Genomic DNA, 16696 nt, shown 5'->3' with positions numbered 1-16696 from the left:
GTCATACAGCTAGCAGTGTACGTTTGTTGTTCAAACAGTATCAGGATGAGTTTATCGTACTATCCAAACCACCAAACTCCTCGAACATACCCCCAATCCATAATCTTTGCGCCAGCTAGAGCGGTCTGCTCGCGCCATGGATTCTCAAGCGAGAAACTACGCGCAGCTGGTCACCGCAGTGGAGTTAGCATGGCTCCACATCCCTGTCGGTGCCGTACAGCACGGCACGTGCTACAAAATGTGGTTATCCAGGAATATGAAAGGTGGTTACATTAATGTGACCGGACAGTGTGAATCTATGACTATATATATTGGCCAGGACGTCTTGGCAGATGATTATTGCAGTGTCTGTGTGTTTATGGGTTACATTTTTTCATATGACTTGTCAAGCCAATGGCAGCACGGCATCTCTTGCCGCAATTGTCACAAGTGTATCTGGCTGCTGAGGCAGAAGCAGTGGTAGCATTGCAAAGCTTTTTCTGCCTTAATCTGTCTAACAAGCCTTCATCGTGCTTCGACATTCCAGATGATATGTCATCACGCCACTCTGGTTTCATGCTAGCCCGTGGCTCCCATCTGTTTGTGTTGATTCCAAAGCTCTCCATATCTCGTTTACAGGAGTCCTTGAACCTCAATACAGGACGTCCTACAGGTCTTTTGGCTATAGAGATCTCTCCAAGCATCACCTCACGTGGTAATCTGTCAGGATCCATACGGTGGACGCGACCCAGCCAGCGGAGTCGTCTCTGCTTCAAGATAGCTGAAATACTGTTGCAGTTAGTTTTAGATAGCACTGCTTCGTTGGTCACTCGGTCCTTCCACGTTACTCCGAGGATGCATCTCAGGCACCGCATGTGGAAAGAATTAAGGCGACGTTCTTGTTTGGCATAGTAAGTCTATGTTTCCGATGCATAGAAAAGGATGCTGAGGACGCAAGTTTGATATACAACAATTTTGGTGGTCAAAGAGAGTTTATTGTTTTTCCAAACACATGTAGAGAGTTTTCCAAAAGTTGTCGCAGCTCTTCCATTGCGAGCATCAATTTCCTTGTCAACAGGCATGTTTGATTCTATAGTAGATCCAAGATCTATGACTATATGCACTGTTATCCTTTGCTTACGTTCAGTGTCCCCCGTTAGTCCTATTTGGTATCTGTCCCACACACCTGAGACATATTCTAAGATGGGATGCACGATTGTTTTGTAAGCACTGAGTGCTTCTTATACAGTCTCTTTTGTAGACTTCAGCAGTATCCTACCAATAAGCAGAAACCTTGCACATGGCTTACCTTAGACTGAGCCTAAGTGACCAGTAAATTTTGCGTTACTTCGGACCGACCCTATGCGGCCATTAAATTTTTTAATCTACGTCCTCTGATGTCACGTAACCAATGATGTGAAAAACAAAGGAAACTGCTTTGTTAGCAGTATGCATTACCAAAACACAACAAAAATAGGTAACTGTTTCCTCTCTGAATATGGAATTCTGTACATAATAAATCTGTATGATGTCATGGTGGTTTAGAAGAAAGTAGGAAAAATTTAGAACCAAGTGTGCGTTGGGCCTTCAGCGTATCATAATTGTGATACCTTCTGTCGGTATGTTTTAATGGTAAATTCCCAATAAAAGTTGATAGTTTGTCAGGAAAGGTTCATGTTTTGTGTTCCACACTAACTTACAACATAATCTGCTCACGAATTTTAAAATACTTTCCAATAGTAATTAATATTACAGCTCCCTGGCAATCATTTCAGACATTATTAAAATTCTTTTCGACAGTCGTTTTCTCGGCATATGCCTTTGTGTCATTACTCATCTTCATTATGAATCTGGTATTTATATGTATCCCAAATGCGACCATCATTAAAAAGCAAGTGTTTGAGTTGCTAGTGCTCAGTTCTGATTTAATTTCTGGTATATTTTATTGGGTACTATTTACTTAATCGAATCTTTTATGACGTAACGAACTCAATGTTATATTAGGATTACCGGTCTGAGATTAATGTTTCTATTTTCTTGGACTGATTTTTGTACTATATTCACGTCTCGTCTCGGACGTTCTTGCAACTTAATCAAGCTGATTGACAGTGTATGGTAAACGCAGAACACATTTTAACTTCAATCACAATCTGTCGAATTGCAGAAACGAAAGCGAGAAGAGGTGTACAAAGCGTGACCCATTTTCCTGATTGCTTTGTTTCTTTCTCGTTCGCCGATGTTTGTTGGCTCAGAAGAAAGTTATATTCAGACTCTCCAAACAGCCTGGATCGCGTGAAAAGTAGTTTGTTTAAAATTAGATGTTCGCTCTGCGGCTTTGCTTCCCGTTTATGCGTTCCAGGCACCAGTTTTTAGAACGAGTAGCTTTTTGCTCCGGGATTCTAATTGGAGGCGACGTCATAAAGGCAGCAGGCGCAGCGTGAATTGGATCAGCGACGCTAGGAAAACAAATGTCACAGTTCCTCTCTCGTGCAGATGATTCAGAGGGCGTTATGTTCTATATCTCACCCTGGAACTGGAGCTTTTTGTTAGTGTACATCATAACATTCACGTAGATTTTAAAACTCGTTTTTTTTAAAAATATGTAACTATTGTAACAGTTCCTGCTTCCTCTGATATTTTCAAAAAAAAATTGTTTTCATCGTATTTTACTTCTGAATTGTAGCTTGAATAAATAAGTCAATTTTTCTTTCAGCTGATGTTCCTTTCGCGACAACTTGTCAATCTTGAGCGGCAGTTCTAGAGCGCTTTGCAGGCTATACGAGTAGAAAGACCGTCACTTAGGTAGAAACATAGTTTTCTAGTATAAGAATTAAAAATTCACAATGGCCTAATTTCCACTCATACTATTACTCTGTGGGAAGACAGTAGCGGTGTACCGGCAGAAAAACGATGTTTAGTTCAGTGTTTCGTATCTCGTTATACACCAGCAAAATATTCTGTTTTGTGTGAATGAGTATTTACGTGTTCTTGTTGTCACTGCTGTCTTCCTAAGGAGACAGTAACGCGTAGTCGGCGTCACGTGCAGTTCGTAGCAGTTTTTATATAGCCAAAATGTTTCATAAATTATTTCCCGAGATGGAACATACCTGGTGCAGCTATTCAGGCTCAAAAGTTTAGCTGCATGGTCCGAGAATGTTACGTCTGACCCTAGGTAAGAATTGAGATTCTTTTTGCTAACACTTGAATGTATTGGGCAGCATGTAAAGGATGAACATTAATGAAACCGACAAAGTGTATAGATGGATTCCTGGCTGAAAGTGAAGGAGAAAAGGTCGTATGAACATGTGTCCGGAAATGGACGTTGTGCGTGCCACGACAAGAAATCGTCCCGGTACACAGTACAGAGCTGTATCGCATCCGCGTCACAACATACGTTCAAAGTGGCCTCCATAGGATGAAACTGACGCATTCACACGTCGCATCATGGACTGCTGATGACAGAAATCACTTAATTGTGATGGACTGATGCAAAAACCACCAACAAAATCCTTATCGTCGAGGGAAGTCCTATACTGATAATCCTTGCACTCGTTGCAGGTGGGAGGTATAGTAGCGATTGTCATGCAGGATACACATAATCGTAATTCAGCTTACACCATGTTGGAGAGCCACTTACCTGGAGCCTGTACTAAGGTTCGTTTCAATATCCTGTAGAAACCGGTCCTTCAGATTGGTGTACGAACAGTCAGCTGATTGCATGCACTTTCGCTGTCTGAAAGGACCTATGATTACACAAACGGTCAAAAAGGGCTTGGAATGTTGTGAGATGTGGTTGGTTTTTTAGTATATCCGTGCTGCCCCTCGACCGGTTCCATCTGCTTGACTGTACACAAACACCATCTCTACTTGTTCCCGACATGAACATCCGATCATTTTGCTGCTTACAGTAAGCTGCGTCGACCACACTGCCTGCAAACACACGACACGTCGTCAGAGGAACTTTCATTCGTCAGCGCCATCTACCGTGGCAACGATGCATTTGTGGACACATGTTCATAGAACCTTTTTTTCCTCCGTTTCCAATCTAGAATCTGTCGCCGCTGCTTGTCGGTTTTATTAATGTTCACTCTGTATACATACACGTATTAGTCGTCCAGAAAAAATGAAAAGGATCTTTTCGTAGGAAAGCCATATTTTGTACTCGGATATGTTTTCGCTAGAAGCCGTACTTCTCGAGTTATTCATGAAAAACGTACAAAAGTCATCTTAAACGCACCCCCATTCCCAAACTCAGCCCCGAACTCTCAGGATGGCACACCCTCCCACTATTGTAAAAATAGTTGCAATTGCTCGAATTATTTCCCATATTTGATCTTTTTTCTTCTTCGTATTACGCCACCGGCGTAGTCGAACACTTAGAAATTTCGAAAATCAGCGTTTGCGTAAATTTTATCCAACAATTTTGTGAATTTCAACAACATAAAATAAACTATTACATCATTATGTTCATTAGGCCTTCTGAATACGAAACTACTGTGCTTGTAAGAGTTAAGTTTGAATCGCATTGTCAAGGTAATTAATTTCAGCGTAAAGTCGTTTTCCGTTCATTACTCTCACGGGTACGTTTAAATCAATAATGTTAAGGAAGTAGCCGACTATGCTGGTGGCGTAATAGATCAATCACTGGAGAACAAAAAGTGGTCCAATATAGAGAACAGTACGTGTAATCAGAAATTTTTGTATAGTCGTAGGAGGGAGCGACACGAAAACAAACCAGAAATCCTGACTGGTGAGGGATGAGGGTTGGATGGTGGGTCCTCCAGTGAAAATGCATCCCAGTGCAAAGTTTAGCTACATTAAATTTCATACAGAAAAATCCTGTTCACTTTTTTTGTAGGACTAATAGTTTGCACGTGGCGAGCGAGAGAATATGAAAGGCCAGTCGTGGACGAAACGAGCTGTGTTAACAGGAGCCCTGTCGTCTTGGAACACAGCATCATCATTGGGCAACAAACATTCTACCATGGGATGGACCTGATCAACGGAAATGCTCAGACAGTCGTTAGCAGTAATGCGACCTTTCAGAGTAACGAAACACCTTTATGTTTCACTCTTGGGGCGCCAAGTCACCCAGATGTTGGAAACGTGTAAACCGAGACTCTCCTGATCTAATGAAATGCTTCGATTTCCCCGTAGTCCATGTCTTATGGCTTCGGCATCACGTTTCCTATTACGGGCATCGTCGCTGACGAGTGGTTTTGGAATTCAAGCTCGCCCTGCGATTCCCTGATTATGTAGCTCCCTTTGTGTTGTTTCGGTGCGGACAGAGTTCGTGAGTTTGACATTCAGTTCTGCAAAGATTTGTGCACCTACGTTCCTTTTATTTTTCTCAGAATCCTCTTCAACGACCGTCCACCACGATCACTCTACACACACTTTCACACTCGTTGTGATAACTGGGTGTTGTGTGAAGTCCTTAGGTTAGTTAGGTTTAAGTAGTTCTAAGTTATAGGGGACTGACGACCATAGATGTTAAGTCCCATAGTGCTCAGAGCCATTTGAACCATTTATTTTTCAACACGCGTTGTGACTTATCGAATGAGGTTTTTTCGCTTTCCCTGTGTGCACTATAAATTTTTGATGCGGTGTCTATTGAACCATTAAATACCACCTCACCTTGGTTAAGGAAGCACCCACCGCGCGAGCACCGGCAGTTGGCCTACGATCGAATTCACTTCGCTTCGACATCTCACAGCTACACAAAACATTACTACGACTGACACTTAGAACGTATTGAGCACATTGCATTCGTGGTCGAATACTACAGCGCAACCTGCAGGATTGGCTAACATGTGCATTTACATTCAAGAATACGTTTATCACAGTGCTTCCATATTTTTATCCACCTCCTATATCTTAAACGTAGTGTCTACATCTACATCTACATCCATACTCCGCAAGCCACCTGACGGTGTGTGGCGGAGGGTACCCTGAGTACCTCTATCGGTTCTCCCTTCTATTCCAGTCTCCTATTGTACGTGGAAAGAAGGATTGTCGGTATGCTTCTGTGTGGGCTCTAATCTCTCTGATTTTATCGTCATGGTCTCTTCGCGAGATATACGTAGAAGGGAGCAATATACTGCTTGACTCTTCGGTGAAGGTATGTTCTCGAAACTTTAACAAAAGCCCGTACCGAGTTACTGAGCGTCTCTCCAGCATAGTCTTCCACTGGAGTTTATCTATCATCTCCGTAACACTTTCGCGATTACTAAATGATCCTGTAACGAAGCGCGCTGCTCTCCGTTGGATCTTCTCTATCTCTTCTATCAACCCTATCTGGTGCGGATCCCACACTTCTGAGCAGTATTCAAGCAGTGGGCGAACAAGCGTACTGTAACCTACTTCATTTGTTGTCGGATTGCATTTCCTTAGGATTCTTCCAATGAATCTCAGTCTGGCATCTGCTTTACCGACGATCAACTTTATATGATCATTACATTTTAAATCATTCCTAATGCGTACTCACAGATAATTTATGGAATTAACTGCTTCCAGTTGCTGACCTGCTATTTTGTAGCTAAATGATAAGGGACCTATCTTTCTATGTATTCGCATCACATTACACTTGTCTACATTGAGATTCAATTGCCATTCCGTGCACCATGCGTCAATTCGCTGCAGATCCTCCTGCATTTCAGTACAATTTTCCATTGTTGCAACCTCTCAATACACCACAGCATCATCTGCAAAAAGCCTCAGTGAACTTCCGATGTCATCCACCAGGTCATTTATGTATATTGTGAATAGCAACGGTCCTATGACACTCCCCTGCGGCACACCTGAAATCACTCTTACTTCGGAAGACTTCTCTCCATTGAGAATGACATGCTGCGTTCTGTTATTTAGGAACTCCTCAATCCAATCACACAACTGATCTGATAGTCCGTATGCTCTTACTTTGTTCATTAAACGACTGTGGGGAACTGTGTCAAACGCCTTGCGGAAGTCAAGAAACACGGCATCTACCTGTGAACCCGTGTCTAAGGCCCTCTTAGTCTCGTGGACGAATAGCGGGAGCTGGGTTTCACACCACCGTCTTTTTCGAAACCCATGCTGATTCCTACAGAGTAGATTTCTAGTCTCCAGAAAAGACATTATACTTGAACATAATACGTGTTCCAAAATTCTACAACTGATCGACGTTAGAGATATAGGTCAATAGTTCTGCACATCTGTTCGACGTCCCTTCTTGAAAACGGGGATGACCTGTGTCCTTTTCCAATCCTTTCGAACGCTTCGGTCTTCTAGAGACCTACGGTACACCGCTGCAAGAAGGGGGGCAAGTTCCTTCGCGTACTCTGTGTAAAATCGAACTGGTTTTCCATCAGGACCATCGGCCTTTCCTCTTTTGAGCGATTTTAATTGTTTCTCTATCCCTCTGTCGTCTATTTCGATATCTGCCATTTTGTCAACTGTGCGACAATCTAGAGAAGGAAGCACAGTGCAGTCTTCCTCTGTGAAACAGCTTTGGAAGAAGACATTTACTATTTCGGCCTTTAGTCTGTCATCCTCTGTTACAGTACCATTTTCTACATCTACATGACTACTCTGCAATTCACATTTAAGTGCTTGGCAGAGGGTTCATCGAACCACAATCATACTATCTCTCTACCATTCCACTCCCGAACAGCGAGCGGGAAAAACGAACACCTAAACCTTTCTGTTCGAGCTCTGATTTCTCGTATTTTATTTTGATGATCATTCCTACCTATGTAGGTTGGGCTCAACAAAATATTTTCGCATTCGGAAGAGAAAGTTGGTGACTGAAATTTCGTAAAAAGGTCTCGCCGCGACGAAAAACGTCTATGCTGTAATGACTTCCATCCCAACTCGTGTATCATATCTGCCACACTCTCTCCCCTATAACGCGATAATACAAAACGAGCTGCCCTTTTTTGCACCCTTTCGATGTCCTCCGTCAATCCCACCTGGTAAGGATCCCACACCGCGCAGCAATATTCTAACAGAGGACGAACGAGTGTAGTGTAAGCTGTCTCTTTAGTGGACTTGTTGCATCTTCTAAGTGTCCTGCCAATGAAACGCAACCTTTGGCTCGCCTTCCCGACAATATTATCTATGTGGTCCTTCCAACTGAAGTTGTTCGTAATTTTAACACCCAGGTACTTAGTTGAATTGACAGCCATGAGAATTGTACTATTTATCGAGTAATCGAATTCCAACGGATTTCTTTTGGAACTCATGTGGATCATCTCACACTTTTCGTTATTTAGTGTCAACTGCCACCTGACACACCATACAGCAATCTTTTCTAAATCGCTTTGCAGCTGATACTGGTCTTCGGATGACCTTACTAGACGGTAAATTACAGCATCATCTGCGAACAGTCTAAGAGAACTGCTCAGATTGTCACCCAGGTCATTTATATAGATCAGGAACAGTAGATGTCCCAGGACGCTTCCCTGGGGAACACCTGATATCACTTCAGTTTTACTCGATGATTTGCCGTCTATTACTACGAACTGCGACCTTCCTGACAGGAAATCACGAATCCAGTCGCACAACTGAGACGATACCCCATAGCTCCGCAGCTTGATTAGAAGTCGCTTGTGAGGAACGGTGTCAAAAGCTTTCCGGAAATCTAGAAATACGGAATCAACTTGAGATCCCCTGTCGATAGCGGCCATTACTTCGTGCGAATAAAGAGCTAGCTGCGTTGCACAAGAGCGATGTTTTCTGAAGCCATGCTGATTACGTGTCAATAGATCGTTCCCTTCGAGGTGATTCATAATGTTTGAATACAGTATATGCTCCAAAACCCTACTGCAAACCGACAATTTTGGTCACAGAGTGTCTGGACATTTTGTTTTGATCCACCTACCGCTTTGACATAGGACAAAAATTTCTTAGGATTTTCTGCCAAGTCAGTACATAGAACTTTACTTTCGAATTCATTGAAAGCCTCTCGCATAGCCCTCCTCACACTACATTTCGCTTCGCGTAATTTTTGTTTGTCTGCAAGGCTTTGGCTATGTTTATGTTTGCTGTGAAGCTCCCTTTGCTTCCGCAGCAGTTTTCTAACTCGGTTGTTGTACCACGGTGGCTCTTTCCCATCTCTTACGATCTTGCTTGGCACGTACTCATCTAACGCATATTGTACGATGGTTTTGAACTTTGTCCACTGATCCTCAACACTATCTGTACTTGAGACAAAACTTTTGTGTTGAGCCGTCAGGTACTCTGTAATCTGCTTTTTATCACCTTTGCTAAACAGAAAAATCTTCCTACCTTTTTTAATATTTCTATTTACGGCTGAAATCATCGATGCAGTAACCGCTTTATGATCGCTGATTCCCTGTTCTGCGTTAACTGATTCAAATAGTTCGGGTCTGTTTGTCACCAGAAGGTCTAATATGTTATCGCCACGAGTCGGTTCTCTGTTTAACTGCTCAAGATAGTTTTCAGATAAAGCACTTAAAAATATTTCACTGGATTCTTTGTCCCTGCCACCCGTTATGAACGTTTGAGTCTCCCAGTCTATATCCGGCAAATTAAAATCTTCACCCAGAACAATAACATGGTGGGGAAATCTACTAGAAATATTTTCCAAATTATTCTTCAGGTGCTGAGCCACAACAGCTGCTGAGCCCGGGGGCCTATAGAGACATCCAATTACCATGTCTGAGCCTGCTTTAACCGTGACCTTCACCCAAATCATTTCACAATTCGAATCTCCGTCAATTTCCTTCGATACTATTGCACTTCTTATCGCTATAAACATGTCTCCCCCTTCACTGTCCAGTGTGTCGCTAGCTTATCATCTGGCGGCTAGATTTAGTCAAGGGGGTATTTATGACGGAACAACTACGCTGATAATAGTGAAACATGTACGTTTGAAATATGATTGAAATTATGTAACTCACATTAGTCTGAAACACAACTGTTAGAATGGGAATGGCATGCGAACGTGCATTTCCGTCGTCAGTTAATGTTCTTTGCTTATACTGAACTGAGAGAGTAAAAATTTAATTTATCTGCGAGATTGTAGACTTCGACCAAACCAAAGCTGCATGAATTTACGTAACACAAAAGCTGAATCTGATGCCACACTATTGATCTGAAATTGGCCCCAGAAGTAAAACAAAACTTGATCAATTTGAAAATAATATTCCCTGTGCTTAATGAATGCTATCTCTGAGATAATAAAATTTCTTACCTTTATCTGCGCAATGATACCGTAACGCTCTTCATACTGCTCTCTGTTAGTACTTGAAACTGTACAGTTATCAAACAACAATTGTGCACTGCTGTTGTTCAGCATACATTATATTAATAGAATATGACAGACAATAACTTCTAGAGAAAAATAGTTAATCAAAAATGATGTGGATCTGAGAACTGGTATTGACTTGGGGTACAATATGTCACTTACTTTAAAACTTGTACTAATACTTTGACTCCTTGAAAATTAATAATGTTCACAATTAACATCTCAATAAAATGATTATACATTAACAATTAACTTTAAAAATCATTGGCCAGCCGCTGTGGCCGAGCGGTTGTAGGTGCTTCAGTCCGGAACCGCATTGCTGCTACGGTCGCAGGTTCGAATCCTACCTCGGGCATGGATGTGTGTGATGTCCTTAGGTTAGTTAGGGTTAAGTACTTTTAAATCTAGGGGACTGATGACCTCAGATGTTAAGTCCCATAGTGCTTAGAGCCATTTCTTTACCTTAATTATTTCCAACTTCTGTTGAGATTCCTTTCACCATTAGCAAACATCATAGTATCTTGCAAACAAAAATATGACTGCCCGTAGCGAGTAACTACTGTATAATCCAACACACATCAGATACAACACGTCTTTACTCTCGAGAATTCTCCATACATTTCTCGATCTAAAGTTCCACTAACCCATAACCCATAATAACTTGAATCAGCTATCGCTGTTGAGCAGCCACGCTACTACATTATCGCTACCATATTTAACAATCTCTGGTTCAATAAAATGTTTTCTTAGAAAACTTGAATTAATTTACCCTGTGTATATACCTTTGAATAGTGTCTACAATGCAAAGAGCGTTTATTTTCATTGCAGTAATGATTACACGACCTTGTGTTTCGCCCTGTAACATTTTGCCTAATATATAAATCGGGTATTTTCATTCATTCTATAATTTTTGTGCATTTAAAGTATAACATTCATCAAGTATCGAAGATTTATACCTCATTCAAGGGAAAGCGGAAAAACGTGTCCTGTAATTAATATCGTTTTTTATGACAGCGGATGTTCGCTTGTTTGATCGTAACTAGTAGTTTTCATTAAGTAACATGCAAGAGTTGTGCCAAATCTGGGTTTTTCAGAATTATTTAAAAGCTGTAAATCATCGCCTCCCTAAAAAAAATGTGGATAATATTTAAGATTGTATATTTGTTTAGAGTCACTAAACTGTAAGGTTTTGAATTTAATGGAGTTGTTAAATACATTTCACCGGTAATGGTGAAAAGAATTCAAAGCTAAGATACTGACTTCTTTCAAAGCACACCGGACAAAAAAAGTGCAACGTATCACAGCCTCTAACCTCGATAGAAACCTAAGTTAGCGAGAAATGAAGTGCACAAACTTATTCGGGTGTACCACGTCCATCTAAAGCTACTCATTGGTGATTAGATCCCATAGAGCTACCATCTGATAGGGGTGTTGATTGCTGCGTTCCTCCCGTTGTAACAAATACTGACACATATTTTATACGGGTTGAAATCAGAGGGTTAAGCGAGCCATGGAGGTACAGGAGGGTGCCTGTTCCTCAAGCCAGGAACATATGCGTCTTGCCCTGTGAATACACTGGTTATCAGGGCTCAATTCGAAGCGGGACTCATCACTGAAGACAAGTCTACTCCAGTCAATGAGACTCCGGATTGAAGACGTCTCAGGAGACCCCCCGGACAATTGTGGGATGCCAACTTGGCTGCCGCCAGCCGTACAGCCCGACATCCAAGAGGAATGGGCTGGGGTGCCATTTCTTGTCATAGCAGGACATCTTTGGTTGTCATCCACGAAAACCTTACAGCACAGAGGTACGTCCACGGTTTTCTACGCTCCATTTTCTTCTCCAAAAAATGGCTCTGAGCACTATGGGACTTAAATATGAGGTCATCAGTCCACTAGAACTTAGAACTACTTAAACCTAACTAACCTAAGGACATCACACATCCATGCCCGAGGCAGGATTCGAACCTACGACCGTAGCGGTCGCGCGGTTCCAGACTGAAGCGCCTAGAACCGCTCGGCCACAGCGGCCGGCATTTTCATCTCCTTCACGCTTTGACTTTAGCGAGACAATGCCCTCCGCCACACGATGAGAGTTTCTATTGCTTGTCTTCGTGCTTGCCAAACCCTGCCTTGACCGGCAAGTTCGCTGGAGCTCTTTTCCATTGGGACATTTGGAGCATTATGGGCAGGACCTTTCAACAGTCTTTGGAGTTTGACGACCTAATGTGCCAATTGACAGAGTTTGGCTCGATATTCTACAGGAGGACATCCAACAACTCTGTAAATCAATGCCACTCCGAATAAGAGCCAGAGGTGTACCAACGTTTTATTGACTTGTTCAATTTTCGAAGCTATTTCTCTTCAATAAATCATCCAGTTTTTCTAAAATTGTATTTCACATGTCCTTCGCTCTAAATAAAAATGTGAAACTGTGCGTATGTATGTGTCTGTGTATTGGCGTGTATATTTGTTTTGTGAATTTCGTGTGATACGCTATGTGCAGATTGAGACCGATTTTTCTCATTTTACAGCTTTATTTTTGAACATTTATCAGTAATAGAAAATCTTTGCGTTCTTAAAAATATTAGTATGTTTTATGCTACTCGTCAGCGCCCCCTTGCGATTGCTTCCCCTTGTTTCTCCTAATGCACTTGTCACTTCATCTTGTCATATGAAAGTTAAACTATCGACCTTACAACATTACAATTTCCTTGAGACGTATGAGTCTCAGCTTGATGTATGGTAATGATAGAAGCTGAGAAAATTAATCAAAATTTGTGCCACCGCTGGGACTGACGATTTTAGAAGGAGAAACTGGTCTGAGAGAAAGAATTGAAGATTGTGATTGGGAGGACATTGGGCTAGGACAGTTTGTGCAGCTCTGGTGGCATTACTGCTGCGGTGGTGTAATGGTTAGCACATCTGCCTAGTAAACAGGAGCCCTAGGTTCAAGACCCAGTCGTTCTACAAAGTGTAATTCATTTCTTCGGCTTCTATCATTACCAAAGGCAAACTAGTTCTCACTGAACTTTGTGTATGCGGTTCTATGCTCTGGTGAGACTGAACGTAAACTTCTGCTTCTATATTGTATTTATTTTGATCTTTATTGCAGTATAAAAAATGACTTGCTGGGAAATGTAGTGCATAAAAATCTTCTGAGCGAGCCAGTCAGAAAACATTAAACGAAATGCAAAATGATCGTAGGCTCATAGGACTTGCGGAATTTCCTTTATTTATGACTTTCTTACAGTGGCATTCTGCAGCTCAATACGTCAACTGTCATTATTTACGTGTCTTACACTAATTGGCCTAGGTTCAATCCTCAGTCGATATAAGCACTTTTCCTGTTATTTATCACTTCTTTCACATCTTATACGACACTATAACTACCTGTGTAAGTCACTTCATAAGGCTGAAGGAAGGCAGAAGCATACGACCTCCTACAGAACCCTGCATCGTAAGGCACTGCAGTGTTGAACCTAACTTGGGCTTGACGTAAGCTTTACTAAGCCTCTGGTAGTCGTCGACTATTTTACGCAGTCACCTTTACTGCATATGCTGAAATTGATCAACTAGATGTATATTATAGTCGCGTGGAGACTGCTGCTTTTCTGTTGTAGTGGCCTGAGAAGACTGCATCCACAGTTCTGTGCCTGCTTCACTTTATAACTGCATACCGCGCCTCCTGACGTGCATAGACGCGTCTCTTTCCGGTCTTCCGTGCCACGAAAGGCAGCAACCGGTACTCACTTCCTGTATGTTTGTCACGCATTCAAATAGAAATGTAGCACTCTCTGGAAGAGAGGGGCGCTCAGCCAACCTTTATCATTAGAAAAGAGTTGATTTGGAAAGAGAGCCAAGAAAACATACAGTTTTGTACAGTCACGATAGTAAAGGAATTCCCAGCCATGCTCAGAAGTTAAAACGTTTTATCAATTTTAGTTGGTTCCCGGCAATAGGACTCTCAAGTGAAGTAAACAAAGACAACTTACTGTGAAAATGTTTGCTATTTTTTACAAGCTGACTTGTGTTTTTATTCGTTGGTGTGATTCTTCTCGGAATGGTTTGAGTCTGAAGGTGGAAGTTTTTACATCAGAATTGCGTCAGTTTTAATGTGATTAACGTTATAAATCTGACTGAACCGAATTATTCTCTGAAATTGCCTGTAACTGTCACTTACAACAAAAAAGGTTAACATTAATAAAACCGACAAACTGCAGGGAAGGATACCTGATTGGAAATGGGGAAAAAAGTCCCTATGAAGACTTTTCCGGAAATGCATCGTAGATGGTGCAGACGAATGAATTTTCCTCTGACAATGTTCCGCGTGTTCTCTGTGTAATACAAGCTGTGTGATTGACACAACATAATGTAAACAGTAGAATGGTCCGGTATTCCTATCGGGAACAAAAATGGTTCAAATGACTCTGAGCTCTATGAGACTTAACATCTGAGGTCATCAGTCCCCTAGAACGCAGAACTACTTAAACCTAACTAACCTAAGGACATCACGCACATCCATGCCCGAGGTAGGATTCGAACCTGCGACCGTAGCAGTCGCGCGGATCCGGACGGAGCGCCTAGAACAGCTCGGCCACCGCGGCCGGCATCGGGAACAAGTCAACATGATGTTAGTATACGGGGAAGCAAACGGACGCGATCGAGAGGCAGCACGGATATATCCGAATAAGCGCCCTACAGACACCAACCACACCATACAACATTTCAAGCACTTTTTGGGAGTTTGTGTCGTCATGAGTCCTTTCAGAGAGTCGAATGTTGTGTGAAGTGGGGGTGTGTGTGAGGGTACTTGTTTTGGTATAGCCGTGTCGCCCCTCGACCGTTCCCATTTTCTTGGCCATACAAAAACAACATCTCGGCTTGTTCCCGACATGAATACCGAACCATTCTGCTGCTTACAGTACGCTGCTTCAATCATCGCACAACCTCAACACCTAAGGACCACACGGCCTGTGGTCAGAGGAAGTGGCATTCGTGAGCACCAACTACCGTGGTAACGATACGTTCCCAGACCCTTGTTCATAGGACCTTTCTTTCTCTACCAGTCAGGAATCCGTCCCAGCAGTTTTATTAATGTTCACCCTGTAAAATTATATGAATACAAACTATTTATCATATAAAATATGATAGATCTAACTCCGTACAGTTACGCGTGAGCATATAATATATGAACATATACTTTGAAGAATATCAGCATAAAACACCTGAACTTTTTTTGTCAACGTTGCAGCTTTCGACAGCACTCATTCATCAAAAAGTCCTGTTTCAAAAAAGTGCCTCTGAGCACTATGGGACTTAACTTCTGAGGTCATCAGTCCCCTAGAACTTAGAACTACTTAAATCCAACTAACCTAAGGACATCACACACATCCATACCCGAGGCAGGATTCGAACCTGCGACCGTAGCGGTAGCGCGGTTCCAGACTGTAGTGCCTGGGACCGCTCGGCCACCCCGGCCGGCTAGTCCTGTTACATTAGATTATGTGTACATGTTAGTTGTTTCCGTAGTCACGTAACACTTTCGGTGAAACCAAGTCATTGTGTAGATGAAACTAAGTAAGAAATCGTGCATTCATGATATTGCTTACTGTTTAGTAACGTTTAATACTCAGTTATGAAATTAAAAGTGGTGTTGCAGAAGGATGGTAAAAAGTAGGACAGATAAACTACGGAATTTAGGAGCACGAGGCGCAGCAAGGAAGAAGAATGTTATCAATAAAACATTGCACAAGAAAGGATAAGTTAACGGGTCACTTGTTAAAGTATCTGGAATTATCTAATATGCCGAAGGAGGAAGTAGTAGAGGAGTAAACTATAGGGACAGGGGAGTAAAATATAGGGACAAATGTATTTTGGGATTTGGTTGCAACTAGACGCTCTGATGAGGCAGGACAGGAAAACATGGATAACGACGTAACATGTCTGATCACGCTGACGACTGCGCTTGTTTTATTATTTTTTTAAATATTCTTACCCCTCTGTCGCTATCGAACTTATCGGCAAACGCATTATTTGATTCCGACTTCTGTTTCAGCCCTTTCCGGCAACAATCTATCCACTGTGTTCGATAATTTGTCGAAGTTAGAAAGCTGAGGAGTATCGAGGGCAGAAGACTGGACAACTTGTTTTATTATATTCAATAGTTATCAGACGTAATGCTTTGTTACCGATCGTCAAAATTTATCAAAATTTTCAAAATGGTCTCAAAATGGAAATTGCTCAGAATTTCTTCTCAAAAATGATTTTTTTCTCATTAATTAACCCAAATGTACTAGCAAACAGATTTTCAGACCTATTGCTATGATTTCCTTCTTATGGTCTCATTTTTTTTTATTATTTCAAAGGATTCCTCTGGTTTGCGCTGCGCTACAGGCGTCTAAGAAACCATGTATCTCAGACCTATCATTCATCTACATTCCAAAAATAAGGCGTATTGCTATGATA

The sequence above is a fragment of the Schistocerca gregaria genome, chromosome 1, assembly GCF_023897955.1.
Source record: "Schistocerca gregaria isolate iqSchGreg1 chromosome 1, iqSchGreg1.2, whole genome shotgun sequence".
Classification (NCBI taxonomy): domain Eukaryota; kingdom Metazoa; phylum Arthropoda; class Insecta; order Orthoptera; family Acrididae; genus Schistocerca; species Schistocerca gregaria.
This window is presented reverse-complemented; position numbering follows the sequence as displayed.